We start from the raw sequence: 13,979 nt of genomic DNA on the forward strand, positions 1-13,979 counted from the left end.
ATTTACCGTCTCTTAACAGATCTTTTGGTAACATTTTTTTGTACAAGAATTTGGTCTCTAAAGCAGTACTTTTAATTCAGTGTACAAAATTTAAGCTCTTTGTCTTCAATAGTTTTTAACCAGTGTGTACCAGAACATTTGGGAAAATCAGATTAAAGTTAAAACGTTTTTTTCTGTCTCATCTGCGTAACAATCATACATCCGAGGTCCATATTCATCGTGTTTCTGAAGTATTTCTGCCCCTATTAATTATTTCAGAATTCTTCTCATTAATCATGCTTCTTTTGCGGCTTCCAAAACTGATTTATTTGCTTCAAAGCATCTCCTACAGTAAATGATAATAAAGCTGTTTGCATATTTAGTCCATCAGGCACTCGCATCAATTCCCTACCTTTATACCTTGACATTGTACCATCACTGAAACGTAACAGAGCATTCAGCACAAATATATTCAAAGTATTTCGTTCTGGCCACAGCTTCTGCCATCTACCCCCATACACAGTTGCAAAGAATCCCGTCTCGATTTGAGTTATACCGTGTAAACACTTCTCTCTAACAATCTTGTGTCACTAAGATATATAGGTTTCATAAATTACATTATACCAAACGGCAAAGAGCGCTTATGGTTGTTGGTCTAAACTTGAATAACAGCCGGCTGTAGCCAATCCCTGACTCAGTGTCAGGAGGATAGGGAGCATGATGAAGTTGACATCTGTGGGTGTTTTTTGAAAGAAGGTGATCCATGCTGCCTTTCTCAAGGGATACAATTTGATAAAATTTAAAATGTTTCCACTATTACTAAAAGCGACGTAGAATACACATAAAATTTTCTGAAGTTTTTCGTAAAAGCCCATACAAAATTGCTGCGACTACCTCAATTAATTCACTGTAAACACGAATGATAGTGGAACAACAATGACGAAGCTCTCTGTATAAATAGACTGGAAGCAACAACGAAGTGTTCACAAGTTAGCCAACACCAGAGACTATAAATTGATGAAAAACAATTATGTGAGATAATAATAGCGTAATTCAGGTCCGAGAAGGACCGAGAAAAGCCGTGACAGGCCGAATCTTGGTCCACTTGCGTTCCACACATCTGGCATGCTGTAAATCTGGCATGCTGTGTCCCGGCCTGCTCCAAAGGGTTTCATTCACTTGCGGAATGCCCTCTTCCAGTTCCAGCCAAAGTAAGAAAACTGAAAGATCAAATTTACAAGTATGAATCCCACATGAGTTACGAGAGGCTCTGTAAAAATGGAAATTGTGGTTTATTCGCCCTATAAAATGTGGTATTAAAGCGTTTCTGTCGTCTAGAGTAAACTATTGTTTAATTAAGGAAGCTCAACTGAGGAATCTTGATGTTAGTAGTACAACATGAAGCAGGGTTCTGGAAACATTACATAATATCTAGAGCTTTTGGTATTCCTCACAGCACCTCTCTCAAATATGCATTCATATACGATCCTGTGAATGGTATCTACTAAAAAAGGTCTATGCATTCGGCCTAGATAATATAGTGAACATTTTCCGTATGCCCACCCATGTGATGCTCTATGTGGCATTATAAAGTTCCTTCAAGGGTTAGGTAGTAATCCTTGAATTATAGTCTATGAAGATTTGTTTGGCTGGACCAACTTCTCCATTCTCATTTTGTTACGCATACTTATAAATACAGTTTTCTGCTACCACGTCAAGAAATGTCTAATTTTTAATGGTATTTAACAAAGTTACGCAAATTCCAGAACAGAACATTCCAGTTTACGTCTGTTTGATTAGGGTTATTGTGTGTCTTACCATATTTCTCGTTGCAGACTGGATAATAATTCGGGTTGACGGTAGCAGAGTAGCGGAGTAGCGGAACTGTGTAACATTCCATCCAATTATACGATTTGTTTAGATAATATATTAACAGTTTGGCGGGTAGTTTTTATTACTGTTAAAATTTATCTGGAAATATTTTGCTCAGATTACATCATTTAAATACAAATACTATGAATTTCTAAAGTGTTCTGAAAATAAAAATAATATACTGGCAAATATTTGCATTTACAAATGCTTACAGTTTTAGTAAAATTGGAAAGTATAAGAGATTGGGAGAGCAGAGTTCGCAAACGTCAAGGTGTCGGGCAGCACGTAGGAATACAGAATGGGACAGAGGAATAGCTAGGATGCTTAGTAAAGATTGTGGCTTAAGCTTAAACGACGCAAAGACAAAGTTGTACAGCAGCGAATCTCGATACTCCTTTTTGTTCAAAATCGAAATTGAGGAGATACAAGCAGTAAGCAAAGCATTGGAAAACCCGAAGAAAAAATTTTCATCAGAATAAACGTCCTATTGGTTTCATTTATTGATGCAGAACTATGGAAGCAGTTTTTGATAATGTACTTTTAGAGGAAGTGAAACTTGTACTTCTTGTGGAAGTGAAACTAAAGCCATAGGAAATTCGCAAAAAAAGAAACTGGAACAATTTCAGATTTGGTGCTACCGAAGATTGTAAAAAATGAAGTGTATGTATGAAAAACCAAATGAAAATGTACGACAATGACACGTGAGGATAGCTGTCTATCGGTGACGGTTAACGTGACAAGTTAGTGACACCTTGGATTAAATATCAAGGAATACTTAACCAGGCGCTCTAAGGTGGAGTGCAGTGGAAAAACTGGAGAACCAGGTCGAGAGTATAATGAAAAGTGAAAGAGATTAGTCATGGAGGTAGTAATAAAAAGATTAGAATGAGGCGGTAAAATAAGGATGCCATCGAATAAGCAGAAAATTTTAATATTTTTAAAATTTTTGATTTCTCGCTACTTTCGCGGACATTTCACCAAGTGGAAATGTCCAGTAGTGACAGATGTCAGATAACAGCAGATGGCTGCACTAACGACGTCTCTAAAGATGCTACACAAATCTCTCGCTGGTCTTTCCAGGCAAGATGCGATTTGTAAGCACAATCATCCTTCTAAAGTTGTAGAACATTCGTCACTAGATATACAAACAACCCAAGAGCTAGCTACTCTAGTACTTGGATGGGTGACCATCCAGTATGCCGAGCGCTGTTTTTTTTTTTATTTTGTTTTAGGGCGCAAAACTGCTATGGTCATTAGCGCCCGGTCCGGTCCGTGACTTAGGAAACAGTAAAAAACCGAAAATGCAAACAAGCAGCAATGGGAACGAAACTCAAAAAATTGGAGAAACTAAAAGCAGAAGGAAAGCATAAAAATCCACTATAGAAAGGGGTTGGTTGGCCCCAAAAGAAGCTTCAAATGACTGACGTCATTTCACTGGCACTAATAAACTCGAGAACGTGATCGGCCGAGCGCGTGTCATCTGCTAAAATTGACTATATATCAGGCGACAGCTGTAGTCGGGCGCGTAACGGAGTAAAATAAGGGCACTCAATTAAAAGGTGTCTTACCGTCCACAGCTGAGAGCAGTGGGGACAGAGTGGGGAAGATCGCCGCTTCAAATATGTCGATGGCTAAGAAGACACGGCCCTTTCCGGAGTCTAGTTAAAATTACCTCCTCCCGACGACGCGTTCGGGAGGAAGAGGTCCAAGCACAGGGAAGAGCTTTCACGTCCCGCAGTTTATTATGGGGAAGTGTCGACCAATGTGCGTGCCATAAAAGAACAACACGACGACATAAAACGCTCCGTAGATCGGCGAAGGGAATCGATTGAATAACTGGCCGAAGAAGAGAGACTGCAGCCTTGGCCGCTATATCGGCTGCCTCATTTCCACAGATACCAACGTGTTCCGGGAGCCAGAGGAACGCCACCGAGACACGCCCCCCAGGTGGAGCCAGCGCAGACAGTCCTAAATCCGGTGGACCAGAGGGTGGACAGGGTAAAGAGGTTGGAGACTAAGGAGAGAGCTGAGAGACTCTGAACAGATAACATACTGTATCCGCTGATGGCGGCGGATGTAACGGACAGCCTGGAGAACAGCGTAAAGCTCCGCAGTATAAACCGAATACTGGTCGGGAAGCCTACACCAAACGATGTTTTAGAGCCATCAGTGTAAATAAATGTGGCTTCCTTCATTTGTGCACATAGAGCAGCAAATGCCCGACGATAAACAAGTGAAGGGGTACAATCCTTGGGAAACTGACAAAGGTCACGGAGCAGGCAGGTCCGGGGTGGAGCCAAGGCGGTGCTGTACCCCAAGTTGTCAAGAAGGTTTTAGAAAAGCGGAAGGAAAGAGAATGGAGCAGTTGACGGAAGCGGACTCCCAGTGGTAGTAGGGAGGAGTGGCGGCCTGCATATACTACATCAAAGGAGGCGTCGAAAAAAATGTCATGGGCTGGATTAGCAGGCATGGAAGACAGATGGCTAGCATAACGACTAAGTAGGACAGCTCACCGATTGGTCAGACGAGGTTCAGCAGTCTCGTCCTAAAGGCTTTCCACTGGGCTGGTGTAAAAAGCTCCAGACACTAAACGTAATCCACGGTGGTGGATAGAGTCGAGACGCCGAAGAATAGACGGCCGAGTAAAGGAGAAGACTATGCTTCCATAGTCCAATTTCGAGCGCACTATGGCGCGATAGAGGCGGAGAAGGACCACTCGGTCCGCTCCCCAGGAGGTACCATTCAGGACACGGAGGGTGTTGAAGGGTCGCAGACAGCGAGCAGAAAGATAGGAAACGTGGGAGGACCAGCACAGTTTTTTGTCAAACATAAGACCCAAGAATTTAGCGACGTCCGAAAACGGAAGGTTGGCAGGTCCTAGATGTAAGGAGGGTGGAAGAAACTCCTTACGTCGCCAAAAATTAACACAAACAGTCTTACTGGGAGAAAAACGGAAGCCGGTTTCGATGCTCCAAGAGTGGAGGCGATCGAGACATCCTTGAAGACGTCCTTCAAGAAGGCTGGTCCGTTGAGAGCTGTAGTAAATCGCAAAATCGTCCACAAAGAGGGAGCTCGAGACATCAGGAAGGAGACAATCCATAATTGGATTTATGGCGATGGCAAACAGTACAACACTCAGCATGGAGCCCTGGGGTACCCCGTTTTCTTGGGAGAAAGTACGGGAGAGAGTAGTGTTCACCCGCACTCTAAATGTGCGCTCTGCCATAAATTCGCGAAGAAAAAGGGGCAGCCAACCTCGAAAGCCCCAAGAGAACAGTGTGCGGAGGATGCCTGTCCTCCAACAGGTATCGTATGCTCTCTCTAGTTCAAAAAATATTGCTACTGTTTGGCGTTTCCGGAGAAAATTGTTCGTGATATAAGTGGAGAGAGCAACAAGATGGTCAAATGCAGAACGATGCTTTCGGAATCTGCATTGGGCAGGTGTTAAAAGATTGCGGGACTCCAGCCACCAAGCTAAACGGTAATTCACCATACGCTCCTAAACCTTACATACACTACTCGTGGGAGAAATGGGGCGATAGCTAGAGGGGAGATGTTTGTCCCGTCCAGGTTTCGTAACAGGAACGACGATAGCTTCCCGCCATCGACTGGGAAAAGTACTGTCGGTCCAAATTCGATTATAAAGGCGAAGGAGGTAACGCAGACTATGGGTTGATAAATGCAGCAACATTTGGACGCGGACACCATCCGGTCCTGGGGCGGAGGAGCGAGAAGAAGAGAGTGCATGTTGGAGTTCCGCATGGAGAAAACAGTATTGTAGCTTTCGCGATTTTGAGAGGAGAAAGCAAGAGGTCGCATTTCCGCTGCACGTTTCTTCAGAAGAAACGCTGGCGGGTAATTTGAAGAAATCGAAATCTCAGCAAAGTGCTGACCCAATGAGTTAGAAATTGCGACGGGGTCCACTAATGTATCACGCGCGACAGTGAGCCCAGAGACCAGGGAGAAACTAGGCGCACCTGAGAACCGTCGAAGCCGACTCCAAACTTCCGAGGAGTGAGTGAAGGTATTAAATGAGCTAATAAATAATTTCCAGCTTGCCTTCTTGCTATCGCGGATGACGCGACGGCATCGCGCATGGAACTGCTTATAGCGGATACAGTTGGTCAAAGTAGGATGGTGGCGGAAAACGCGAAGAGCACGTCGCCGCGCACGTATTGCGTCACGGCACGCCTCGTTCCACCAAGAAACTGGGGGGCGCCGGGGCAATTCGGAGGTGCGTGGTATTGAACGTTGCGCAGCTGTAAGAATAACGTCAGTAATATGTGTGACCACATCGTCGACGCTGGGAAAGTGACGGTCATCGAATGTCGCGAGAGACGAAAAAAGTGTGCAATCGGCTTGGGCAAACTTCCAGCGTCGCGGGCGCATATATGGCAGTTGAGGCTGCTGTCTAAGGACACATGGAAAGTGGGGAAAGTGGTCACTCGAGTGTGTATCATCAAGGGCGAACCAGTCGACGCGCCGAGCTAGCGGAACAGTACCGACCAAAAGGTCAAAATGAGAGAAATTTGTCGTGTAGGCAGACAAAAATGTAGGGACCCCAGTGTTGAGGCAAACTAGATCCGCTTGGTGGAAGACGTCCAGCAATAGTGAGCCACGTGGACAAGGATGTGGAGATCCCCAAAGCGGGTAGTGGGCATTGAAGTCCCCAACCAGCAAATAGAGGGGTGGAAGCTGACCAAGAAGAAGAACGAGATCAGCTCGTGCCATTGGTGTGGACAAAGAGAAAAGGTATATCGAGAAAGGGAAAGACGGACAGCGACAGCTTGGAAGGAAGTGTTTAAGTGGATTGGGTGATAATGGAGAGTATCATGAAGAAGAATCATGAGTCCTCCATGGGCTGGAGTGCCTTAAACAGAGGGGTGATCAAATCGGACGGACTGAAAATGGGGGAGAACAAAGCGGTCATGGGGACGCAGCTTTGTTTCCTGAAGACAGAAGATGACCGGCGAGTAGGATCGTAAGAGGATCGACAATTCATCCCGATTGGCTCGAATGCCGCGGATATTCCAGTGGATAAGGGACATAGGGTGAACAGAAAATGGAGGAATGTGACCAAGGTTGCCGTCAACTCAACGACTGCTGAGAGCTTGCGACCGACAGCATGGAATGGCATTCAGCCGAAGGCAGAATATCCTGATCCATAGGTTATTCAGGAGCAGCTCCTGCCACCAGCGATCGGCCGGTTGAGCAGCCGCTAGCAGTGCGCCTCGGCGACACAGAAGACGGCCAAGGGCGATTTCCGCCAGGTGGTGCTGTAGATGGGACACGCCTTGGCGGAGAAGGAGATGAACTGGGTTTATTAGTAGCCTTCTTGGAAATATGATGTTTAGATGAAGGAAGAACCGATGGTTGTGAAGTTGGGGTACGTAAAAAATTTTCACAAGTATGCTCTTTTTTCGAAGTCTTGGTGTCTGACTTTTGGGCTCGAGATTTAGCAGAACCCGCTGAAGAGTGAGCCATTGAGTGGGCAGGCGAAAGTGGTGAGATTGAACGGGCGATCTTTGCGCTGGCCGATCGGACGACCGTGGTACTAAAGATGAGGTCGCAAGTCTGCATGGCCGCCTCCTTTGATGGCCAAGGAGAAGCAAGGACAGTGCTGTATTGTCCTGTCTGAGGCACGGTGGGCTGTCGCCTGGCGAATAATTTTCGAGCTGCAAAGGTCGACACCTTTTCCTTCACTCTGATTTCCTGGATGAGCCTTTCGTCTTTAAAAACGGGGCAATCTCGAGAGGAAGCAGCGTGGTCACCCATACAGTTGATGCAGCGAGGGGATGGAGGTGGACAAGCACCCTCATGGGCATCCTTGCCACACGTAACACATTTGGCCGGATTGGAACAGGACTGGCTGGTGTGGTTGAACCGCTGACACCGATAGCAACGCGTAGGGTTTGGGACATAAGGGCGAACGGAAATTATCTCATAGCCTGCTTTGATTTTCGATGGGAGTTGAACTTTGTCAAATGTCAAGAAGACAGTGCGGGTTGGAATGATGTTCGTGTCAACCCTTTTCATAACTCTATGAACAGCCGTTACGCCCTGGTCAGACAGGTAGTGCTGAATTTCGTTGTCAGAAAATCCATCGAAGGAGCGTGTATAAACGACTACACGCGAGGAATTTAAAGTACGGTGCGGTTCCACCTGGACAGGGAAGGTGTGGAGAAGTGAAGTACGCAGCAATTTTTGTGCCTGGAGGGCACTGACAGTTTCTAACAACAAGGTGCCATTCCGTAATCTGGAACAAGACTTTACAGGACCTGCAATTGCGTCGACACCTTTCTGAATTATGAAAGGGTCGACCATGGAGAAGTCGTGACCTTCGTCAGACCGAGAAACAAAAAGGAACTGTGGCAACGATGGAAGAACTGTCTGTGGCTGAGACTCGGTGAACTTACGCTTGTGGGCAGACATAGTGGAAGGTGAGGAAACTGTTGCGGAAGAATCCCCCATGATTACCGGCGTCTCGGATGACGCGCTCCTCCCTTGTGGGGGCCCTCTCTGAGGGCACTCCTGCCTTACGTGATTGTTCACACCTCAGGTCACACCTCCTGACAAACGGAGGGGGGAGGGCAATCGGCACTTTCGGAAGGTATCAGCTCGGGTAATCACCCCTCCCTGGGCCTGGCCGTTACCAGGGGGTACGTACGTGTCCTACCTGTCTACCCGGGGCGGGGAATTACGCGTTACCCCGTCACTGGCTACGCACAAAATGCGTGTGTAAGCCTTCAGACATGCACAGGGAGGAAGAAAGAGAAAGGGAAAAACCAAGAAAGGGAAAGGGAAGAAGAGTGGTCTCAAACGCCGCAGTGGAGAAAAGGGGAAAGAGGAAAGAGAAGAGGTAAGGAAAAGAGAAGGACAATGGAAGGATGAAGACATACAAGCAGAGAAGGCAAAGAATGCGTTACATTTACGAACGTCTGTCTCCGGACGTAGGCACATACCATACTCCCAGAGGGGGAGAAAGGGAAGGAAAGAGCCAGAGGTGAGGGGAGGGGGGCGAAGATTGGGGATAGGGAAGGATGCGGAAGGGGAAGGTATGCAGCCTGGAAAGGAAGGAGGGCAACATTAGCTCAGGGTCACGTGCTCGCTACGCACGTATCCACAAAAGAGTTGTGGACCCCCTGGGGGGGGGGGGGGGGCCCGAGCACTGTTGGCAAGCGGGGTGCAATCAGCCCTTGTGAGGCAAACTGAGGAGCTACTTGACTGAGAAGCATCGGCTCCGGCCTCGTAAACTAACATACGACAGGTAGAGCGGTGTGCTGATCACATACTGCCCCACATCCGCATCCAGTGACGCCTATGGTCTGAGGATGCCACGTCGGCCGGTCGGTGCCGTTGAGCCTTTCATGGCCTGTTCGACGGAGTTTTGTATAGTTTTATGGAGCCATTTTTTTTGTATACCCTCTTCGGCTATTCGATATTTTGACCTAAAGAGTCTCGATGGATTTTTTTTGTGTGTAGGTGCCTTTGATGCGTTTCCATTAACCTAACTGGGAACAATTAAGAAGAGTTTTTCAGTGTCCAGGAAGTCCATTGCTGAGTCATAATGTAGATACTAATGCACAAAAGCTGACGTTGGCTGCGAACAGAGCAACGGAGTCATTGATGGCGGTCAGAAGAGGTTTTTAGAAAGGAGTAACCTGCAAATTGACCGAGACGCTGCAGATATTAAGATGTGAAACAAAAAGAGCCAGGAAGCTATACCAGATCAACGTGACCCAAGATAACAAGAGTCTGAAGTATCCATAGATACAGGTACGTTTAACAACATTTTAAGGATGAGTTAAGAAAAACAAAAATGGAATGATAGAAGCAACTCGAGGAGGCTAACTTAGAAACCGGGAGTGTAACATATAAAATAGTCTGTGAAAAAAAACGATTACAAACAGTCTCATATATTGTATTGTAACAAATAAACCCTCGGTCACAAATACTAAATCAAAATTGACTTGGTTTCGACGCTACTATGAGCGTTGTCTTCAGAATTAGACTAACTGTACTAAAACATTAGGTACATAGTAATTTAATAATATTTATGTTTGTACTGACTCGAAAAGCTGCAGTACTTACAAGTCACATATTAAAATAGATCTAAGCCGGAAAGGCGACGTCATGAACAATGAAGAGATGGCGAGCCGCTAAGGGCTGTTCGTACTGTGGACAAGGGTTTAACAAGACTGAGGTGCCCACTTTAGAAAGTGTGGGCAAGTAAGCATGGTGTTGCTACGAGCGCCATCTAGTAGCTGCAGAAACAACTAGGCTGCTGTACATTCAAAATTAGACACATGAAATTGTGATGCAGCTGATTCAGGCATAACGTAAGCACAAATAATAATATGAAGTTACATGTTTATATGCTTTAAATAGAGGTATATTTTGTAACGTACAAAACGTTGGTTATGACATACAAGAAAACATCAAAGATGTGACAGGAAAACAACATTTCGGTACAGTGCATGTGGAAATCTGAATCAAAGATCTAGCAATGGCTTTATACAGTCAAAAAAGATTTTATTTCGTAGCTGCAGCTGTTGTTTGAGAATGAGGCCATCATGACGAGTGAGATGTTTGAAAATCTCCAATTCCTCTAAGACATCTAACCTACGCCCCTTCTTTTCGGTATGCAGAATATTGTTATCGCCTATGGCTTTAGGCACGTGTCCAGTAATTAAGAGAAGATCGGCAAAGGGTGAGTTTAGGGGACTGGTGCCGTTCTTTCTCAAAAGATGTTCTTTATATGTGACGGTGAAAGCACGTCCGGTTTGCCCAATATAATAGGAGGAGCAGGTATCGCAGATGATCTTATAAACGCCAGAACTTTCTGTAGGGGAGCGAATGGATTTCAAATTATGAATGAAATTTCTCTTTAGATTATTATTAGTAGAGAAGGCAACATTGCAGTTGTATTTGTTGCGAAGCATGCGCTGAGTCTGATAGGAAATGGGTCCTATGAAAGGAATAGAAAAACGTTTTATTGGGTTAATTTCAGTGCATGAGGTGTTGAGCGTGGTAGTTCTTGCAGTTTTCTTTTTTAGGATATCGTCCACTATGTTAGGCTTATATTCATTATTGACTGCTATGGTTTTATGTAAATTAATCTCCTCATTAAATTTGTCTGTTGAAAGTGGTATGGAGGTGGCACGGTGGACGGCAGAGTGAAAAAAGGCCATTTTTTGAGACTGTGGATGAAAAGAAGAAGCAGGCACGATTTGGGCAGTATACGTTTCTTTTCGAAAAATATTGAAAGGGATGTTATTGTCTTCTATTGTAAGCGTCAAGTCAAAATCCAAAGTCCTTTAGACCTATAATTAAGAATATTATTTGTAATAGGATAAAAGAGCTGTACGCTAAAAAAAGACCGTCGAAGAAGCATACCATTTGTACTTAAGTATCACAAACACTTACCGTGTTGAAACTTTCTGGCAGATTAAAACCGTGTGCCAGACCGAGACTCGAACTCGGGACCTTTGCCTTTCGCGGGCAAGTGCTCTACCAACTGAGCTACCTAGCAGTGATCCGGTAGCTCAGATGGTAGAGCACTTGCCCGCTGATAACCACGCAGTTGAGCGCCCCACAAACCAAACATCATCATCATCATCATCATCATCTAATTCTGAAGACAACGCTCATAGTTGCATCGAAACCAGGTCAATTTTGACTTAATAATTGTGACCGAGGGTTTATTTGTTACAATATAATTCTGACACGGTCACTGAACCTTAGCAGCTATTTTCAAAGTTTTTAGTCTCATATATGCCCAAAAGGAATGATTGGGTGGTACCACAAGGTTGGGATCAGTCAGCTGCATTGCTAATAGAAGCACTACTTCCTGACGATGGAGAAGAAGGCGAGACAGATGATCAGCTTAGTTTACGGGAAATGTTATGGGAAGAATGTAGAAACGTAAAGAAAACTTGCGACCCCTACGCACAAGATGAAATCAAATAATTTTATGACTGGAAAACAAAACATCTCCATTACCGGATGGGATCCCTGCCGAAGTAATACAAACATCTTTCAGATTGGTTTGATGCCGCCCACCACGAGTTCCTCTCCTGTGCTAACCTCTTCGTCTCAGAGTAGCTCTTGCAACCTACTTTCTGAATTGTTTGCTGGACCTATTCTAATCTCTGTCTTCCTCTGCAATTTGTAACCTCTACAGATCCCTTTAGTACCATGGAAGTCATAACGTGATGTGTTAACGGATGTACTATCATCCTGTCCCTTCTTCTTGTCAGTGTTTTCCACATATTCATTTCCTCACCGATTCTCTGGAGTACCTCCTCATTCTTTACCTTATCACTCCACATAATTTTCAACATTCATGTGTAGCACCACCTCTCAAATGCTTCGATTCTCTTCTGTTACGGTTTTCCCGCAGTTCATGTTTCAATACCATACAATGTTGTGCTCCAGATGTGCGTTCTCAGAAATTTCGTACTTAATTTATGAACTATGTTTTATTCTAGTAGATTTCTCTTTGCCAGGAATACCCTTCTTTTCAGTGCAAGTCCGCCCTTGACGTGCTCCTTGCTCCGTCCATCATTGGTTATTTTGTTGCCTAGGTAACAGAATTACTGAACTTCGTCTGCTTCGTGACCATCAGTCCTGATGCTATGTTTCTTGTTGTTTTCATTTCTACTAATTCTCATTACTTCAGTCTTTCTTCGATTTCCTCTCAAACCATATTCTGTACTCGTTAGAATGTTCATTCCCTTCAGCGGATCATGCACTTCTTCACTTTCACTTATGATAGCAATGTCATCAGCGATTGGTATCATTGATATACTTTCAAATTGAGTTTTAATTCCACTCATGAACTTCCTTTTATTTCGATAATTGCTTCTTCGATGTTAAGCTTAAACAGTAGGGGAAAGACTACATCCCTCACTTACACCTTTTAAATCCGAGCACTTTGTTCTTGGATGTCCACTCTTACTAATCGCTCTTGGCTCTTGAACATGCTTTGTATTTCACGTCTCTTCCTAAAAGCTGCTATCTTTCTCAGAATTTCGAAAATTTGGCACCATTTTAAACTGTCGAACGCATTTTCCAGGTCAACAAATCCTATGAATGTGTCTTGATTTTTCGTTAGTCTTTCTTCCATTATCAACCGCAACGTCAGAATTGTCTCTCTGCTACCTCTCCCTCTCCTACAGCCAAACAGAACGTCATCTAACACATCATCCATTTTCTTTTCCATTTTTCTGCTCATTTTTTTTGTCACCAACGTGGATGCATGAGCTGTTAAGCTGTTTGTGCGCACTTGTCAGCAGTCTTCGAAACTATGTACATGATATTTATCCGAAAGACAGATGGTATGTCGCCAGACTGACCCATTCTAGACACCAACATGAACGGTCCACCTCCCTGATAATATTATGAATTCAGATGGAATGTTATCTGTCCCTCCAAACTTCCCGATTGTAATACTGGATCTCGTATCCGTTCTAAATCGACTCACGTTTTTCCTTCTATCACATCAGACTAATCTCACTCTTCATAAAGTCCTTCAGTGTACTCTTTCCACGTATCCGCTCTCTTCACAGCATTTAACAGTGGAATTACCGTTGTAATCTTAATATTAGCACCCTGGCTTTTATTTTCACGGAAAGTTCTTTTGACTTTCTTACATGCTGAGTCAGTCATTCAGACAATCATTTCTTTTTCGATTTTTCCACGCTTCTCAAGCAGTGATTTCGTCTTAGCTTCGGTGCAACTCCTATTTACACTAAGTGATCAAAAGCATCCGGACACCTGGTTGAAAATAACTTACAAGTTCGTGCGCCATTCACCGGTAATGCTGGAAATAAAGAGACTTTATGACAGTTTCCGCTCTCGCAGGCATACGTTCTACGAGGTTCTGGAAGGTTTCTTAGGGAATCGCGGCCCAATCTTAACGGAGTATCATTGTCGGTCGGTGGGGCCGGGCACGAAGTCGGCGATCCAAAACATCCCAAAGGTTTTCTACACGATTCAGGTAAGGATTCTGTGCAGGCCAGTCGATTACAGGGATGTTTTTGTCGTGCATTATGAACAGGTGCTCGATCGTGTTGGAAGATGAAATCGCCATTCCCGAATTGATCTTCAACAATGGGAAGCATGAA

At 44.5% G+C, this 13,979-nt stretch overlaps 1 non-coding gene across 1 annotated transcript; it reads right to left on the reverse strand.

Moving 5' to 3' along the window:
* Positions 1 to 11,309: 11,309 nt before the first annotated feature.
* Positions 11,310 to 11,383, reverse strand: Trnas-cga (transfer RNA serine (anticodon CGA)). Its single transcript has one exon. It is a non-coding gene; the product is annotated as a tRNA-Ser (tRNA).
* Between the last annotated feature and the right edge of the window lie 2,596 nt (positions 11,384 to 13,979).

The sequence above is a fragment of the Schistocerca cancellata genome, chromosome 5 (assembly GCF_023864275.1).
Source record: "Schistocerca cancellata isolate TAMUIC-IGC-003103 chromosome 5, iqSchCanc2.1, whole genome shotgun sequence".
In the NCBI taxonomy this organism is placed as follows: Eukaryota; Metazoa; Arthropoda; class Insecta; order Orthoptera; family Acrididae; genus Schistocerca; species Schistocerca cancellata.